Source organism: Dermacentor andersoni, chromosome 5 (assembly GCF_023375885.2).
Source record: "Dermacentor andersoni chromosome 5, qqDerAnde1_hic_scaffold, whole genome shotgun sequence".
NCBI classification, from domain to species: domain Eukaryota; kingdom Metazoa; phylum Arthropoda; class Arachnida; order Ixodida; family Ixodidae; genus Dermacentor; species Dermacentor andersoni.
In genome coordinates, this window is record NC_092818.1 from 99,424,819 (window position 1) to 99,442,819 (window position 18,001).

An 18,001-nucleotide genomic window follows, 5' to 3' on the forward strand; every position below is an offset into this window, starting at 1 on the left:
CCCGACTCCTTATATGCCGGCCCTATATAGCTCCGTGCTTCACAATGCCGCCATTTCGTTTTTTTTTTCTCTCTCTATTTTTCGCCAATTATCGCAGCAGCGACGCTCAGGCGGCGAAAACGTTCCCACGGAAGGCATCTCGAAGTATATTAATCGCCGCATCGCCGCCGCTTTTCGGTGGGTCCCCGGCGCATTCTGGAACAAACATGTTCGGCCATAAAGCTTGGAAGAGATCCTTTTTAGATTGCGCGCGCTCACTCCTCAGACGGACTGCCTGCGTGGCCCGACCCGTGTGCGCACCCTCCCCGTGTACCTCACCCCCGATCCTTTCCTCCTCACCCTCTACACTCTCTTCGCTGCGAGCTTCATTCTGCATCGCGGAGGAAGACGCTTACCAACAAACGCGCACTCGTGCCTGCAGCCGAATGCATGCACGAACGCACGAACGCACGCATACGCTCAGGTATTTCAGCGCTCGCACGCACGCACGTATACCCAGGGGTGTATATGCCTGCCTGTGGTGGCCGTCAACGCCGGAGCGCGCCCGGGGCCGCGATATAGTTTAACAAGTTCGTACACAGGAGCAGCGGTGATGAATGCCGGCCGATACGAGACTGGCTGCCGCGACGCCGAGGCGCATTTATTACGGCCACTGAAGGAGCGCAGCGACGGCGGAACCGCGGCTGCGCGTGCTTAGGGCCGAGTGGGGGCCTTTTTTATCAGCGAATTAAGAGCCGCGCCGGTTCAACCACCCGATTCGAGGTGGCTGCCTGCCTGCCTGCCGCCCTCTGTGCGCCTGCGTTTGTGCGCGAGTTTGTGCGCGAACCTTTATACGCGGATAGCGAGAGAGAGAGAGGAGAGCCGATGTGCGCGCTGGGCGAGATTGAAACCGGTTCGCCGGCTCTGCAGCGCAGTGCACAAGACGACAGCTCATCGATGGCGCGCAGCGCGCGACACGAACGACGCGCCACTGCGACGCGACGCGGCGCACAACCGTGGGGGGGCAGTACACCACGGGTCCGGCGAAATACGAAACTGCGCGGCTTGGCTTTGAGACGCTTGTGTATGTGTACAGAGAGAAGCCCAAACGCGTGGAGTCCATTAACTTTCCATGTGGCTTTGCTTCGACCTTTGACATTCAGGCCATGACGCCTCAGCTTATATCGATAATTAAGCCGGGAAAGAGCTGACTGCAAGACACACGCGGCTCTCTTTTCGGTATGTGTATGCCACTAAGATTAACGCGGCCGTCCCACACACCGTATACCCACCGCGGTGGCCCTGGCGCTGCGCCGCGTGTTAAGCACGAGGTCGCGGGGTCGATTCCCGACCGCCGCAATCGCAAGGCGACGGGGGCGGAATGCAAGAACGCTCGTGTACCGGTTATCTGTGCGTACGTTAACGAATCCCATGTGGTCAATGTTAACCTGTACCTCCTACTATATGGTGTCCCTCAGAGCCCACTATAGGATTTCAAGACGTTTAATCCCACAAAATAAAACGTCGAAATAAAATGAAACCGAGGCATGAGATCATGTTAAACATGCCGAGGAGGCTTTGTACCGTATGGCATGTACTGAAACATGTCGACATCGTGATACTCATTGTACTACCATATTGATACAAGTATTGGAAGTATCCTACCGCAATTCACTTTATTTATAGATACTGCGAAAAATCGGCACATTGTGGCACGGTATGCATGCATTTGTGAGCGGGAAAGGTGGTCAGTCAGTGTCAAGTGATGGTGTCAATGATGTCGAGACAGAAACATCTGATTGAAACTACAGTAAAAGGAAAACACCCTTTCTGTTTAGCTTCATTGGTCGTCCTATATACGGGGTGTCCCAGCTGACTTTAGCCAGAGGTTAAAAATATGCCGATGCACTCTAAGACGACGCGACCAAATGCATGTTGCTGGCTTTTGTATGAAGGAAGTCACACTGTTTTTTGTATTCTGCTTAATTGCGTAATTAGTCAAGATTAGTTAACCAATTTCTGAAGCGACGAAGTTAGGCAAAAAATTCCAATTAGAAAGTTGCAGAGTGGTTTGCAAAACGCCCGATCAAACACTTTCTAACTTTCTATCTATTAAGTATTAGTTTCTTTCCAGCTTACTGCAGATGTCCGTGAAATACAAAAAGAAGAAGAAATACTACCATGCGATATGCCTGCTTGCGTGCCGTGATTGCAGTTCTCCCAAACGTTTCGCGTATAAACGACCCTAGCATTTAGCCGGGTGTGCTGCCGCTTAAAAGCTACGTTAAAACCTGCCCCTTAATTATGGTTCGTTGCATGGTTGCTATCTTGCACAGCGTTAGGGAGATCTGTAATGCAGACCAGTCAGGAGGGAATCGCTCGGACGTTTTCTAACTGCGCCCGCAGTTTGGGCGTTCATGCGCACGCATGTTTCTTTCGCAACTGCGTTTATTAGATTGTGGACAAGGGACACACATACATCAAGCATACGAAAACTCGGCATCGTGAGCTAAGACAGTTGTTGCTTCAAAACATGCTAAGCGCGGTTACTGTCATGCTCGTGTTTCTTGAATTCCTTTTTCTCGCTTTTTTATTGTCCTGGGAATCATTCTTGCTTGAGCACCAAGTAACTGATTTTTTTTTTTTTTTTGCATATACGTGGCTATCTCCTGCGCTGTGAGCACACACAGCCAAACATTTATTATGACGGAATAGCTGAGATGATCGGCCTGAATGGAATTTTTTTTGCCACCTACGCTTACCACATATACGCCCGCACTATGTCCAGCTTTTCTTTTTATTACTGTGGAAATGCAAGGGCAAGAAACAATAAGTTGGACAGCAAAAGCTTGACAGGATTTCTGCCCCTTTCCCTTCGCGGTGGTTAGAGCTAAATAAAACGGTTTATATACCACAAGTGCACTCAGAGTATAGGTTAAATATTCGCCCGAACATTTTTAGTTATAAAACTTATACGCATACAAAGATTTCGCTTGTGCATATCAACAAGTCCGTAGAAATAATTCGCTTTTGCGAAAACACGCATATCTAGCATAACAGCAACACGTAACACCAGAGAAAGGGAGATAAGCGTTGATGATGATTACGAAAGCGGTAGTCGGAAATCATATATATGGTTAGCGAAGTCTATCATTATATTTTTGTTCTCGAAAGTTTGTCCGGTGGCACAGCGAATAGCGACTATTCAAAGTCTCAAGTAGAGATCACTCTCGGGCAGGAATTGGTTCACAGCCCTTAGAGCCTTTCGCCGACGACGAGGAAGTCTGTAATCATTTTCGATTATAGTGGCATCGATCCTACCACGAGGCTCAGAGCGAAATTCAAGAGGCGTGTTCGTAGCCTGTCACTTCAACGTACGGCTTAAGTTTGAGATATATATTTTGTGTCTTGTTCCATAAATGACAGCATTATGCAACGACAACAAGTGCGCTAAAGAAAAAATTACGTTAAGAGAGTTTCCTGAGCTACAATTCTGGAAATATAGATAGGTGACTTATACCGAGAACGGACTATTGATATGCGAGAAAACGACGCACAAACAAGCTGCCGATATAGTGACGCAGCATGCCCGAAATCGTCCCATACTGGCTCGACATTTGTTACATACGACCAAAAAAGAGAGGAAAGAAAAAAAAGAGAAAAAAAAAAAGAGACAACGGGAAAGAGCTGCACTGCACTCAAAAATTGTCAACCTGACAACTTTGATGCACACTTTCTTTTACAGCGAAAGCCAGCTTTTTGTTTACAGTAAAAGCTAACATGGAAAAATATATTGGAAATGTGTGACTTCCCAGCGACGTCGTATTCCACGTGGTTTTGGCACACAAACTTCTGAAACGCTATGTTTGGTCTCCTTATTTCTCTGCTAAAGAACCGCTATCCCAGGCAAGATATAAATAATTAGTTAAATGTGACCGTCTGTCTATACCATGTGCTATGGGGAGAAGGTAAATGCTTTGTAAGACGATAGAAGAATGAACAAGAGGAAAACAAATGAGCGAATAAGCGCGAAGGAAGGCTCATTAACTTTCGCAACTTGCCACGCAGAGTGCTTGACTTCAGAAACACAGCTGTTCTTTTAATGCCCTTTGGTCTGGACCAGTGTTTCCAAAATGCTGTCCCACCAACAAAATTGAAAAAGCATTCCGGATTAACAATTTATCGTGTTGACCTGATTTATGGCTCTTTCCAGCGAGAGAGTAGGAGCATTTTCACATCTGTGGCACATCGTTTGTGCAAGCTGTTGCATCCATGTCAGTGTCTATGTATGTCACTGTCTATGCAACTCAAGCTGGTGGATCATAGCATAAGAATTCAACAATGATACCAAGGACAACACAGAGGAAATTACTTGTACTTACTAATTGAATTAAAGAAATTAATGGAAATGAAAGTAAATGAAAAACAACTTGCCGCAGGGCAAGTTGTTTCTATTTAGGTGGTAGAGTTTCTATGTTGTGTGGCTATGTCCGATGGTAAAATCTGCAGAATTTCTTCAGTCACTTAAAGTTGAGTTTATATAAGTGTCATCAAACATTTAACCAAGTTCTCGCCGTCTTTCCAATCCGATACAGTCGCATCGCTCGTCGTTATTATCTTAACCGCTATGAAGTCAAGACACCGTCCTTGACCATCTGCGGGACATCAAACAATTAAAGAAATGGTAGAAAAATGTGCTGATTACTGATCCAGACCGGAATCGCGTCTTGCAACTATCTGACCGACAAAGCACTGAACTCAGTAGCACACAAATACCCCAGAAAGTGGATGGGAATAAGGCGCCGCGGTAGCTCAATTAGTAGAGTATCGTACGCGTAATGCGAAGACGTGGGATCGTTCCCCACCTGCGGCAAGTTGTTTTTTCATCCACTTTCATGTCCATTAATTTATCATTTCTTTAATTCGATTAGTAAGTACAAGTGAGTTTCCCTGTGTTGTCCTTGGTGTCCTTGTTTATTGGCTTCTTATGATTAATAAATATCGGGACCCTCGGTTAACCCCCTTTCTTCTCGTTCAAGCTTGTGGAGCACTGTTTCGTGATTCTTGTGAAACTATACAGTGCGCCACTTGTGGATTGCGATTCTCGTGAAACTACGGTATAAACAGTGTACCGGAGGCGCATCTTTCCTGAACGTGCCCATAATGCACAGTGCATTAGACAAGTTGTCACTGCATCTTAATCGTTATTGAAAGATACATGTCTTTTTCTAAACACTGGAACGCCGGAAGCACCTTGGAGAATGCATGCCCTCGCGAGTACTCGAGGTATCGGACATGCCACTGAGCCTGGCACGACCTTTTGCTACAGAATTTCCCGACGGGCTTCAAAGATTTTCACCGCCAACTGTGAATAGTTCTTAGCGATTCCCCTTGCAGTCGCACTGATTTGTGACATGCGCTATCCTAACGTCATGACTCCAGCTCGCTGAGTTTGAACCGAGCATGTAACAAGGTATGGTGGCACTGATGTCAGCGCTGTACGGCAAAAGGTACTGATCTTCCTTACTTGATGCGCCAAAATAGGCTATTAAACACTGCTGATCAAACTCGGTATATAGAAGGACCAGTGTCCCACCGCAAGATTAATACTCCTGCGCGCGCTTTTAACAGTTCTACGGAAGTCCGCGTCAGACGAAAAGGTATGCAGCAAGGAAGAAATCACGAACCGCGAACAGCACGTGCTGTGTGCGCATGTGCATTCAATTTCGTTTTCTTTGTCGTACAAGTTTTACCTGCCCATCTTTCTTCCGTCGAGCGTTGCAGCGAGCCTCTTTGTTTACAAAGACGCAGCCGGTGTGTACAAATGTCGACACACCGATGCACAAAAAGTACACCACCTCTCTTGTTCGCCAGCACTGGCCAACGGAACGTATATTAGTGGTATATATATATATATATATATATATATATATATATACCCCTCGACATCACCCTGGCTGCTCCGTATCTTCTTTTTCGTTTTTGGCTTCCTGCAGCGTTTCTGTACTCGGGTTTGTGCTGCTGACTGCTGAAGCGCTTGCCAAGATATTTCGTGCCAAACACAAGCTCGCATAAGCAAGTACAAACGTCGAAGTTAGAATAAATTAAATTTTATGCCCGGGTATTACGTTCCAAAACAACGATCAATTTTGAGGCTCGTCGTAAGGGGAGGGCTCCCAATTAATTTTGACCCAACTGGGCTTCGTTAACGTGCGCCTATATAATGTCCTGTAAACACGCGTTTTCGCATTGCACCCCCGTCACACCGAAGTGATGCGATTATGCTTCAGCACCTATATTGCGCAGCAGCTCGAGCGCACGCTTACAATTGTGGCATACAATTTGTGGCATTCATGTTGGTCTCGTGCATGCCATATAGAATATAGACACCGCGTTCCCTTAGGGCCCTCTTACACGTGCAGAAAGTGAACCAACATCACCCTCAAATCACGCTTGTCACTGTCACTGTCGTATACGATTGCAAGCCAACAAGAAGTGTTAAGGTATACGTGTTCTCGTCATGTGCTTACACGGAACAAGTGTTGTTGCTTCGGTTTTACAGAGCAGTCGGCAATACGTCGTTTGCGAACGGTAAGGCCTATATATACTTGTTGGCGTGAGTGACACGCACCCTAGCATATCTATCTCTAAAAGCCGCGAATGCAGATGCCCGGGGTGAGTGAACATCCGCTATCATACATGCCTTTGCAGAGAGATTTTGACAGACTGCCGAAACGGACGTACACGTACTTGATGTTGACAGGCGTCGCAACATGATTCATTCTTCACTTTGTGCAAGGATGAATGTTGCGCCGCTGTATTTCTTAAGACATTGTTCGAGGGACTTGAGTTGTACTTGACACTAAAGGTTAATTTGTATTTATCTGTCATTAAGAGAGAGAGAGAGAGAAGACAGGAAAGGCAGAGAGGTTAACCAGACGCACGTCTGGTTTGCTACCCTGCAATAAGGGAAGGGGGTATGGGGATGAAGAGAGAGAGCATAGTTCCACGTCCAGTTGAAGGTTCGCACCGAGTCTACGCACGGTCGCTTGTCGGCTTGAGGTAGTGCAACAACGCTTTCGTGGCTTTTGGTGCCATCCACGCGTACGGCCAATGCCCAAGGATCTTCATTACGGAAAATGGTCTAGAGTCCAACTGGTTCAGTGCTCTCCGGAGAACTTCGCGTTCGACGTCGTATTGGGGACATATACATAGGATGTGTTCGATCGTTTCTGTGGCTCCGCAAGAGTCGCACATGGGCGTGTCCCCCATTCCAATGCGGAACGAGTAGGCCTTCGTAAACGCCACCCCGAGCCAGTGGCGGCACAATACTGTCGCCTCAGAGCGGGAAATTCTTGATGGCACTTGTAGCTTTAAGGATGGAACCAGCCTGTGAAGATGACACTTCGGGAGGTTGGGAGAAGACCAGTATTTGTGTCATTCATTTTGGGAAAGCTATCTGTAGCTGAGCAGAGAGCTTCCCGTCGGTTGTGCATAAGCTTCGTATTACTTCGCATACATCGTCGTCGGCTTTGCCTGCATGCGCAACAAATTCTTCGCTCTGCACTGTTTCGAAGCTGTATATATACGGCGCGCAATCGTGCAAAGCATCTTCGCGCAACTGGCTAAGCCAATCGTACGAGAGCGACAGCAACATGACGTGCAAATCCGCACTATATAATATATAGCGGCTTTACAATACGCCCTCACTCTGTTAGCCTATATTGGAGAAATTTGCGGCAGCGCGCGTTAACTGTAAATGTTCGCTTTTCGCGTGCTCGATTGTTTGCACGTAAATACCTGAGCGAGTCAAGTGAGCTGCGACCGCGACACATGGTTCGGCTTGTCACGTGCATGCATGCATACGCGAAAGCGTACATATGCAAAGCTGGCCGCCCTTGCACATGCTTCGCTTGCCGCTCCGATCTAAAGGTGTGGAAATTGCGAGGGAAAAAAAAATTGGAAAAAGCTCAATAACACATGCATGAGCCACCATCGGATCACGGCAGTCATGCAGAGCATCGTCTCTGCCTTTGTGGCGTCACTTATTTTTTTTACCCCTCCCCCTGGCAAGCACTCACACACTCCTGTCGTATAGACCAAGAAAACTGAGTTCATCTTTCTCGAGCGATTGTCCCCACAGCTGCCTTTCCGACGAGTTCGTAGTCAAATGCAAGCTCTAGTAAAGGCCATCAATAACGCTCGCGAGGCCAATTGAAACCTCATATTATGCATTGTCTCGGGCCACGGGCGCACACCCTGGTTTTGGACACCGGTATACGGTTGTATGGGAAAAAAACCCGACTGCATAAAGCATCATTGCACTGAGTATACGCGCGTGCAACTGTAGGGCGAAGCCAAAAAGGAAAAACAAAAGAAAGAAAAAGGAGGGGGAGGGGTTTTTATAGCGAAACGAAGAGCGACAAGACCTGTGTACGATCAACGGCGGTGCGACGTCCAGGCGCCGTTGCCGCTGCACGCTATGTACGCTTTGCAGAGAGACAATCATCAATTTCAATATACGAAGCAGTTGTCTCACGTCATTCGCGTACGCATATATAGGACATCGCTCACGGACAGCCCGGACATGTGTCGCCCGTCGAAGAATGCATTGTCCTCGTGCGCACAAAGAAGGCGCAGTGGACGCGACAAATCTGGGTGCGAGTACACGCAAACCCCGTTGCTACTCACGTTTCCGAGTTCACATAACCAAGTAAATAAATAAATAAATAAATAAATAAATAAATAAATTGAAAGCGGCAGTTCTGTATAATTATAAAGAACGAGACTCTTGCAACCATGTTGCATATTCATTAATTCTTCACTTCATGTTTTCTTTTTCCCTCTCCTGTTGTTCCCTGTCCAGTGCGAACAAATCCATGCCCGAAATGGTGACATCCTTCGTCGAGCAGCGATATGGTAACGTATACGAATCGAAGACAAGCCCGTACTTCTACATGCACATACACGGTTGCGTAAATGTTACGAATGCTTTTGAGATGCAGTTTCATGCCAAGAATCCCAGAACTATCAGCGTGTCGTAAGATCGATTCAACGGTAAACTTCATTTAGCCACACACAGTGTAAGCCTGCGCATATGTTAAACTCGGAAAAAAAAATGCTACCCTTACATCCCGTATCGCAACGTGAACGAATGGGAAACTTGCTTCAAATTAATCGTTTTTCTCCACGTATACATGAAACAAAATTATGCAATAAATTTTGTACGTGTCCATGTCTCATCGCGTAATGAACTTAAGGAAAAGAAAAAGAAAAAACCGTGCTATTGATTTTTACTATATTTACGTTCAGTTTCCTTTGTCGCGTCGGTGGCACTAACGCGCATGCAGCTGTTGCTAGTCGTTAAGTACATCGAGGAGGCAGAATAAGGGTCGTGCAAACGTCGTCCATGCGACCTCCCATTTCGGTTTCGTTCTGCTGTCTATATAGTTAACGTCATTCGACACGCGGCTTGACGTTGCCTCGAAAGGCGTATACATGCTAGTGCCATTAGTTCTGTTTAACATTTACCATAAACAAAACTGCGCTTCACCTGCGTGCATATTTTTCTGTCTGCTTCAGTTAAATGTGCAAGTGAGATTTCGCTTTGTTGATCGGGACATGGGCGCTGCAATGCAGTGTGTCGTAGCTGCATGCGTTACAGACTCGGTGTAGATGCGTATCCTTCGGCGAAAAAGCAGCATTGGCGATCTGTATGTAACCCGTATGGCATGTATAAGTCAGTCTTGAAGCAGGCACTTAATATTTGATGGATAAGCACGCCCGACTCAACTGCAGGGGATGCTGTGAACTCAACAGCTTTATTTCGAACGTGACGATAAAGTAGCGCTTCAGAACGATGTTATTGTCTTCACAGCCCATGGCGCTTATATAGCCACGGTGACATATTGGCTAAGAATCGGATGATTAACACAAAAGATGAGAAGTGGGCTTATGTAACGATCAGGGAGTTGTCAGATAGGCGTAAAAAACAGAGGAATTACTAAGAGATGTGGCATCTATACCGGTGCTTCCGGTGCTTTGTCCATGCACTGCTCGACGTTTGCTCGAAGCCTTTACCGTCCCGCCTGGCCATATGTTCGATGGTAAAATCTGCAGAATTTCTTCAGTCATTTAAAGTTGAGTTTACATAAGTGTCATAAAACATTTAACCAAGTTCTCGCCGTCTTTCCAATTCGATGCAGTCGCATCGTTCATCGTTATTATCTTAACCGCTGTGAAGTCAAGACACCTTCCTTGACCATCTGCGAGACATCAAACAATTAAATGAATGGTCGAATGATGTGCTGAATTACTGATTCAGACCGGAATCGCGCCTTGCACCTCTCTGACCGACAAAGCCGTAAACTCAGTCAGGAGAAGAGTACACACTGTAAAATAATTTACACCCTTAAACGTGATAAAGGTTGTAAATGTGTCTATAACTCACACCCTTAGGGCGTCAGTTATATAAATCACACCCCAAGGATGTGAGTTATAGACACATTTACACCTTTTTTTCACTTTTAAAGGTGTAAATTATCTTACAGTGCATGCGCCATAGAAGGAGTCAGTCGTGCTCGCGAAGCATTTCGGGTGCGTGCGTGTCGGAGTACAAGGTAAGGAAACAAAAATTACGACGAATGCGTAAAGTTACAAATCGGCCACACCACACTCGCCATGTAATTAATGTTTCGCGGATAAGTTCACAGAGAAGCTGTTAATTAAGGGGACTTTCACGACCATTTCTTTTGCTAAAGTGGCATCAAATGTCAATCAAGGAACCCCCGGCAACGCAGCCTGCAACGGGTTCCAAATTAATTTTTTTTGAACTGCCGTAGTTCTCAATAACTATAGAATAAAAGTTAACTCATATAAAATTTAATTTTTTTCAATAAGTTGATAGTGTGTTCCGCGTAAGATATGGGAGACTAAGATTCTTGCAACCACGCTCTATATATACACTGAATGCCCATTCCTTGAATACTAACTAAGAAGCGTTAATTTCAGTTAAATATCTCGCTCTAACGTGCTTCATTAATATTATTTCAACTACAGGTAATTAAACATGTTATTGGGCGACTACTGCGCGATGCCTGGCGCCCATTGTTATGTGGAATAACCTATTTGGAACGCTGTCTCTAAGAAATACCTATCCTCACTGAAACACGTTGTGTTGCAGCCCACGGCTATGCGGCAGTTCGTGTGCAGCGGGAAGTTCCTCGGTAAATTGGGCCGTTCGTAAAATATGTCTTGAAAAGATCAGAAGTGAACATCGCAGACTATAACATTTACTTTCTTGCAATTTTTTGTGTGTTTAGTTCTTAGCGGGGGTTTGTATATTTAGCATGACGCTGGGCTAGCAGGCTATTTCGTGGATATAGTTTACGCCAGACTTTTGTCGTCTGTTGAACAGTAAATTACAGGTGGATTAAGCCTATGCTGCGGGCTATTCCATTTTTTTTTAAATTTAATTATGGGGTTTTACGCGCCAAAACCACTTTCTGATTATGAGGCACGCCGTAGTGGAGGACTCCGGAAATTTCGACCACCTGCGGTTCTTTAACGTCCACCTAAATCTAAGTACACGGGTGTTTTCGCATTTCGCCCCCATCGAAATGCGGCCGCCGTGGCCGGAATTCGATCCCGCGACCTCGTGCTCAGCAGCCCAACACCATAGCCACTGAGCAACCACGGCGGGTTGTTCCATTTTTGTTCTTTGCACTTTTCTTTTGCACGAAGTGAAGCGGAAATGCGTGAGCTGCTGTTAATTAACCAAGATGACACATTCTACAACGCGTACAGGGATTCCTCCTCCTTCCTTGTTTTGAGTCACATTTAACTCCGTCACACGATACCAAATTATGTGTTTTCGAAACCTATTGGCAATTAAATATATAGCATACATGCAATAGAAGAACTTTATACGAAAACATTAAACCATGGGCCAGCTAGGTCAAGTCTGCGAGGTTAATCATTCATCTTATCTCAATTATATAGTAGACATCACTATAAGATGTTAAGAGTGGAGGGGTACAAATTTAATTGTAAGCTACCTGAGAACGATTCAAACCCTATTTTATTCAGCTTCGACTGGTTTTGTGCCTCCTATTTTTTTGCCAAAGAAAACTTTTGTATCAGTCGATCTTAGCGTTGATTTAGACGCACAGTGCCCAGCATGCAAGGTGACAGCCCAAGCAACTGCACTTGTACGCAAATGTCATACTTAAGCATATATAAACAAAATGTTTTAATAACACAAGCGTAGCGTTTATTCGAACCTGACTTGCGTTCATTTAAGTAAATGTTGCCTCTGCAAGCTCTCTTATAGGAAACGAAGGCGAAGCCACGGCAATGTGTATAAGTGGAGCACTAATCTTAAATCGCGTTTTGTGTATGCATGTAAAATGCGTGCTATTTTTGACGCTTATGAACTTATGTCCTGACTCGCTCAAGTTACTCCTATGAAAATAAGAGCAGAAGCTGAAAAGTAACGTCTATGCCTTTCTCAATTACCCTCCTGTTCTCGCATCCAGGAAAAAATTCTGACTAAAGAAGTGCTTCTTAATTCCTACTTTTACGCAACTCCTGCGTAATAGCAGATGTCGGTCAACTGAGTTGTTGCACAATCTACTGGCGAAGGCATGCTGGCCAATGGTGAACAGCTCTTACGAACGAAAACTTTGTATATATGGTTGTGGCGACGGTAGTGCAGTGACCTCTTCCACTCGATATCACCACTGCGATTGATACGGTATGTACGCGCGCGCAGAGAAGGTGGCTCTAAATATTCATGACATCATGTAGGAATGCGAATGACTCACTGCATTCCGGTAAGTGTACCGGCCTAAGCAGGTGACGTATATAGTGTGGTGGCTGCGTCCGACAACTGGCATAACGTCAAAGGAACGCCCAACTTACTGTGGAGCTTCGTGCGTGGAGCTTCCATATAGTGAACCAAGTTTAACTTCCTTCCCCTTGTCCGCTTCCTCAAAAAGCCTTTAGAGTCATTGTTTCTATATGTTATTATCTTGCTCTCTCTCTCTCTCTCTTCGTGAATTACGCCCCTGATTGTTCTACGTATACTCATCTGTGCTGTCTGTGGCTTGGCGTGGCCTTCACAAACGCCTGTTCAGTTCGAATCGGAATGGACGACAGCCTTGCATGCGGCAACTGCGGCCGCAAGGAGACTCGTCTCTTTTGCTAATGTCCTCACTACAGTGCGCTTATATGGAATAGATCTCTCAACCACATGAGATGGCCTGGACAATCGCTCTTTGCCTGAAGCCTCAGAATCCTCGGACACTGGTCCAGATCATCTCCAGCTCAGAAAGCGTTGAACTCTCTCTGTCTCTCGCACTTCCTCATCTGCATCTTGACATTAGTTTTTCTATCTTTCGTGCGGTGTTTTCACGGGACAGCTACTTTGGCTCGCCATGGATGCATGTGACAGAGAACCAAAATGTACCTTTACGTTTTTTATTCGTCCTACAGCAAAGCTGTCAGCCTCTAGTTGGTTGGGATTTTTCGTGGCTTGCTCATCAAAAAACACCGCAGCTGGAAAAGTGGTTAGTGTTTGAGTTTCCGCGTAACAGAATTATGTTTTCTGCCACATTCGAATTACATTCCGATGCTATTATGTCTGCAGGTTGTGTGCAACTTAATTGTACTTTACCAATTTTATGACGCATTTTATTTTGACGAATTCAGTTACCTAATTCAATAACGCACTTGCGCTGGACGGAGCGCATACAAGAATGAGCATGTACGCTGTGCTATCGGCGCCGCTACCTGACTGCCACGGTCATTCAGATATACATCAAACAGCAGCTGTAAAAGGGCTTTGTCTTTCAGTTTTCGCGTAACAGATGTATATTTTTAAGGACGACGGGCTTGTGCGACCATCTGTGACTATTAATGCAATTTCTCTATGACCACACACGTCAGCGAACTCACCACAATTTTCTTCTTTCCTTCCCTCCTCTCTCTCCCTGTTATCTTCGCTTTCCCCTTTCCCATTCCCCCGGTGTAGGGTAGCCAACCGTACGTTATTCTGGTTAACCTCCCTGCCTTCTACTTATCTCTTTCCCTCCTTCTCGTATATTCGAATAACAATCCGAGGCTATCATGTCTTCAGCGTGTGTGTAAGTCGTATTTTACGCATTTTCGGACGCATTTACCTTTTAAACAATAATTTACTTCAATAAAGCCTTTGTACTCGACGGACGGCCCAGAAGAATGAGGCTGTGTACTGCACTTCCGCACACGTGCGTGCGCGTGTGACGTACGTCGCTTGTGGTGGTGGTGCTTGTGCAACGTCGTCAAACGTCAGATCCATGGGGTGGTACTTGTCTAACCTCGGCACCAGTTTCGCTGTGCTTCCATTTTCACAGGGTGGAATGGAGACGGATTTTTTTATGCAGAGGCACTATATGGGCATGTTACAACGTACGATTCAGTGTTTGTTGAATGCGGGTGATGATGATTTTAGCGTCACTGTCTTTTTTTAAATGAGAATTATTGGGTATATCAACACGTATATTCATACGAAGCCTCAAAGAATGTATGATGCGAGAAGCCAACTGCTTCGTTCACCCGTCTATCTGAACAGCGTGAACTACAACCCAATAAGGGGCCAGTGACTAGTCAACAGTAAGTTAAGTGCGCTCTTCTGAGGCAGATAGCTCAGCATACTCGGTGTGACATGAGCATGCGAGAGCCGACGCTTCAAGGTTGCTCTGCGCCCTTCGCACCGCTGGTACTGAAGTGATATCGGGTTTTTAACGCTTGCAGAGACAAACACAGACGTTACCGTGAATGCACTATTACTAAACACGTTCACTGCATGATAATGGCTTTGGAAACAAAATATCGTGTACTACGCAGCATGTAGAATTCGTGCTAGCCGACATAGAAGGACAACTTTCAGATGAGACAGAACATTCAAGTAAAAGAGATTCGCATATTGGCTTTAGCGAATTTCCCGAAGCATGACACCACCAGAAATTCCAGCCGTCTTTTGGTTTCGTAAGTATAGGATTTGAGCTCTCGTAATTGAATCACTTAAGCTCACAGTTGCAAACAGTGTTAGGGGGCATTCGATCTAAGTTAATTGTCTTCAGAAAAAGAAGCAGTGTGCGAATTTTTTCTGTGCCGTTTGGATAAATAGGATTTTTTTTTTTTTTTTTGCTCTTTGTACATATATGTTTGCATTTGCAAGCGTACCAGCGGTGCGAGATGCGCAGGTCGACTTCGAAGCATAGGCACTCGTATGGCCATTTCACACCAGTATGCAGCGTTAACGACCTGCCGGCGCAGGACGCAAAGACGCGGGGACGTTTTCCAGACGCTCCCAGAAGAAACCCGTTCTTGTCTTGCGGGCGCTCTCCCAACTCAGGTCGAGAGAGAATTTCCGGCATAGCGTCCTCCTCGCCCTTGCGCCCAGAACAAAGGCACAGGCGGGGTCCAATTAGAGCGAGGCTCCGCCCACAGAGCGAACTCGATCCTGATTGGTCGAGACGCTCTTCGGAGGCACCGTTAAGATGGCCGGCTAGACTGCGCGTGGGAGTGCGTCTCAGCGCGTCTTGAACTTGGATAAGGCAGGCAATCGAGGCGGGAGTTTTGAAGGGAGAGGAGGCCTGATTCGTGGATGGCCTTCGGTGCGTCGGTGCATCGTGGTCAGCCAATGCAATCTGTCGATATAAGCTGCCTGTCGCCTTCGTTTTACGTTATTTTGTTTGCGTTCCCGATTGCTATTCATGGGCTTCATCGCTTTGAGCACAGATTGAAAGACAAAAGGGGCTTCTCTTGAATTCAGAAGTGGGTGTGTTCAGAGACAAGGAAGATGTACGGTAGTGACAATCCCTTGACGCTATTACGCAGCGGGCGCCAAAATGCAAAAAAAAAAAAGAAAAAAAGAGAAAAGAAAGTGGTACGTGTATGCATCATCCTTTCTTTTATTCTTTTTTGCCGCATGCACGCCGAGTAGTCGAACATGGGAAGATAACGAATTCCAGCCTCTTCTCCAAAGCGTACCGTCCACTTTGTTACAATTCATGCACACTAGACGCCATAGCCAAGGGGAAAAAAAAAAACAGAAAAGAAAAACGATGCGGCTTTTCAACACCAGTGTAAAAATTCGCAAGTGCGATAATGTACATTTGCATTCGCGATACGTATGTGGTATGCATTCACCTTCCCAGAAAGCCGAAACGCTAGTGAATGTAGTATATTTAGTTTAATATAGTCCCAACCCTATGGTAGACATAAAAAAAAACAAAAAAAAAAACAAAAGAAGGATGTTTTTTGAACGGTTCGTTTTCACGTGATCTATACAATCGTAGAGTACCTGGAATTATCAGAGCATGAAGACAAGCTCTTGTTGACGCCCCCCCCCCCCCCTCCTTTCTCATGTGCCATAGAAACGGATATCTGTGGTCTGCGTGGTGTTCAGGTACCATTTTGACATGAGCTGTCGATCCTACGCGAAATGTAGCTCTTCAACGACTACAGGCGACGCTAAGTAGTTTCACACACACAAAAAAGAAAGATGGAGCTAAATTAAAACGCGTATGACAAATTCGCAGCTGTTTTGCCAACTTGCCGCGGATTTCCATCGCCAGTCAATGTGCTTATGCACCATCGTTTCGGGTACCCTCGATGAAATATGAAGACGATGTAATTTGCTCATGCGTTGCACTCTTGAAAAATTTTACTGGCGCTACCGTAAATGGCTGCCAAACATGTTATCGCCGAAGCATATGTGCCCAGCAGGTGTCACGTAGTTTTCTTTTTTTTCTGAAATAAAACCAATTACTGCTTGCCGGCTTAGCAAATGTCCCGCTTTTGCCAGTAAAATAAATAATGTTAACACGTCAGCGCACGACAGATGCAGGAAACGGGAGGGCCTTTAGTGGGGGAGGCAGCCCGTGAGAAAGGGTGAGTGAAAGGCGTTGACTCACCCGCGCTTCGCTCAAGCCGCCGGCGTCGAGTCGACGTAGGGTGACGCGCCGTGACGCAGATGCCAAAACCGCCGACGGGGACTACTAGCAGCAACCGCCAGCCGGCGTCGCGTCGACGAGCCTGCTGCCTTCCTTCGCTCGCTGGCGCCGAAAAAGCGGTGAGCGCGGGCGAGCGCGCGCGCGTCTGGTCAAAAAGGCGAGCACGCTGGCGACTGGCCGCGCCAAAAGGTGCGCAGCGCGGGAGCGCGCCTGATCACGCTTACGCCAGTCGCGCCCATTGGCCCCCCATGCGCCAATGCGCGCGCGCGTATCGGCGCTGGCCGTGGGCGGGGCTTGACCCGGGGGAGGAGCGTGACCGAGCGCGCTCGCTCGCGCCGCGCTCTTTTCTTCTTTTTCCTTTGCGCTTTCCCGCGCAGCTTTCGGCCGTGGAAGACGACGCTGGCGACCCAGGAACCGCGCCGACGCGCGGCGAGAACGCGCGCGCGCGCTTGCGGCGGACGCGCTCGCCGGCGTCGGCGGCTCCGTGCGCCTCCTCCTCCTCCTCGCTCGCACCGCCGTCGCGCGCGCGTTCGCGCCGCCCTCCTCTCCCGAGCGCAACTTGCGCGCACCGCACCCGCGCCGTGAGCGCGCGCGCGAGTTGGAGCGCTCCGGAGCGCGCAAGGGCGCGTCCCTTTCCCCGTTGGCGTTTCCCACTTTCCTCCTCTGTCCACGTTTTCCTGCTCCTTCCACCCCCACGTCCATCTTGCGTGCCTTTATTACACGCATTTTTTCCTCCCCTCAGTGAAGTGAAGAACGGGAAAGGCGCTGCCGCGCGGTCCCCAGGTTTCGTGATGCTGACAGAGTGGCGAGAAATACACTCTCGGCGCGTTTTCCCAGGGTATCGATCCTCGGAGCCCCCTCTGGCTGTCAAAGATGTTTGTTTGCGGTCTCTGTTCATTCTTTTCGAGCACTGTTTTCTCTTTCTTTCCGTGTCTGGCTGGCGCTACCGTCTAACGGACCTGTCTGCTACCCGAACGACCATTGGAGAGCGATTGATGTCGTCAATAAAGAGGAGGCTAGCA

At 47.0% G+C, this 18,001-nt stretch overlaps 2 protein-coding genes across 4 annotated transcripts in view; one reads left to right on the top strand and one right to left on the bottom strand.

Annotated features, from left to right (window-relative positions):
* LOC126530944 (paired box protein Pax-6-like) overlaps window positions 1-17,307 on the bottom strand; it is a 210,169-nt gene extending 192,862 nt beyond the window's left edge. For all 3 annotated transcript variants that reach the window (XM_050178273.3, XM_055070878.2, XM_055070880.2), the window contains exon 1: window positions 16,941-17,307. The gene's annotated coding sequence lies outside the window, so the exon portion shown is untranslated. The remainder of the gene's footprint in view (window positions 1-16,940) is intronic.
* The window catches only part of LOC126532410 (glycine receptor subunit alpha-2-like), a 309,519-nt gene that overhangs the window by 135,582 nt on the left and 155,936 nt on the right, over window positions 1-18,001 (top strand). The gene's annotated exons all lie outside the window — the stretch shown is intronic.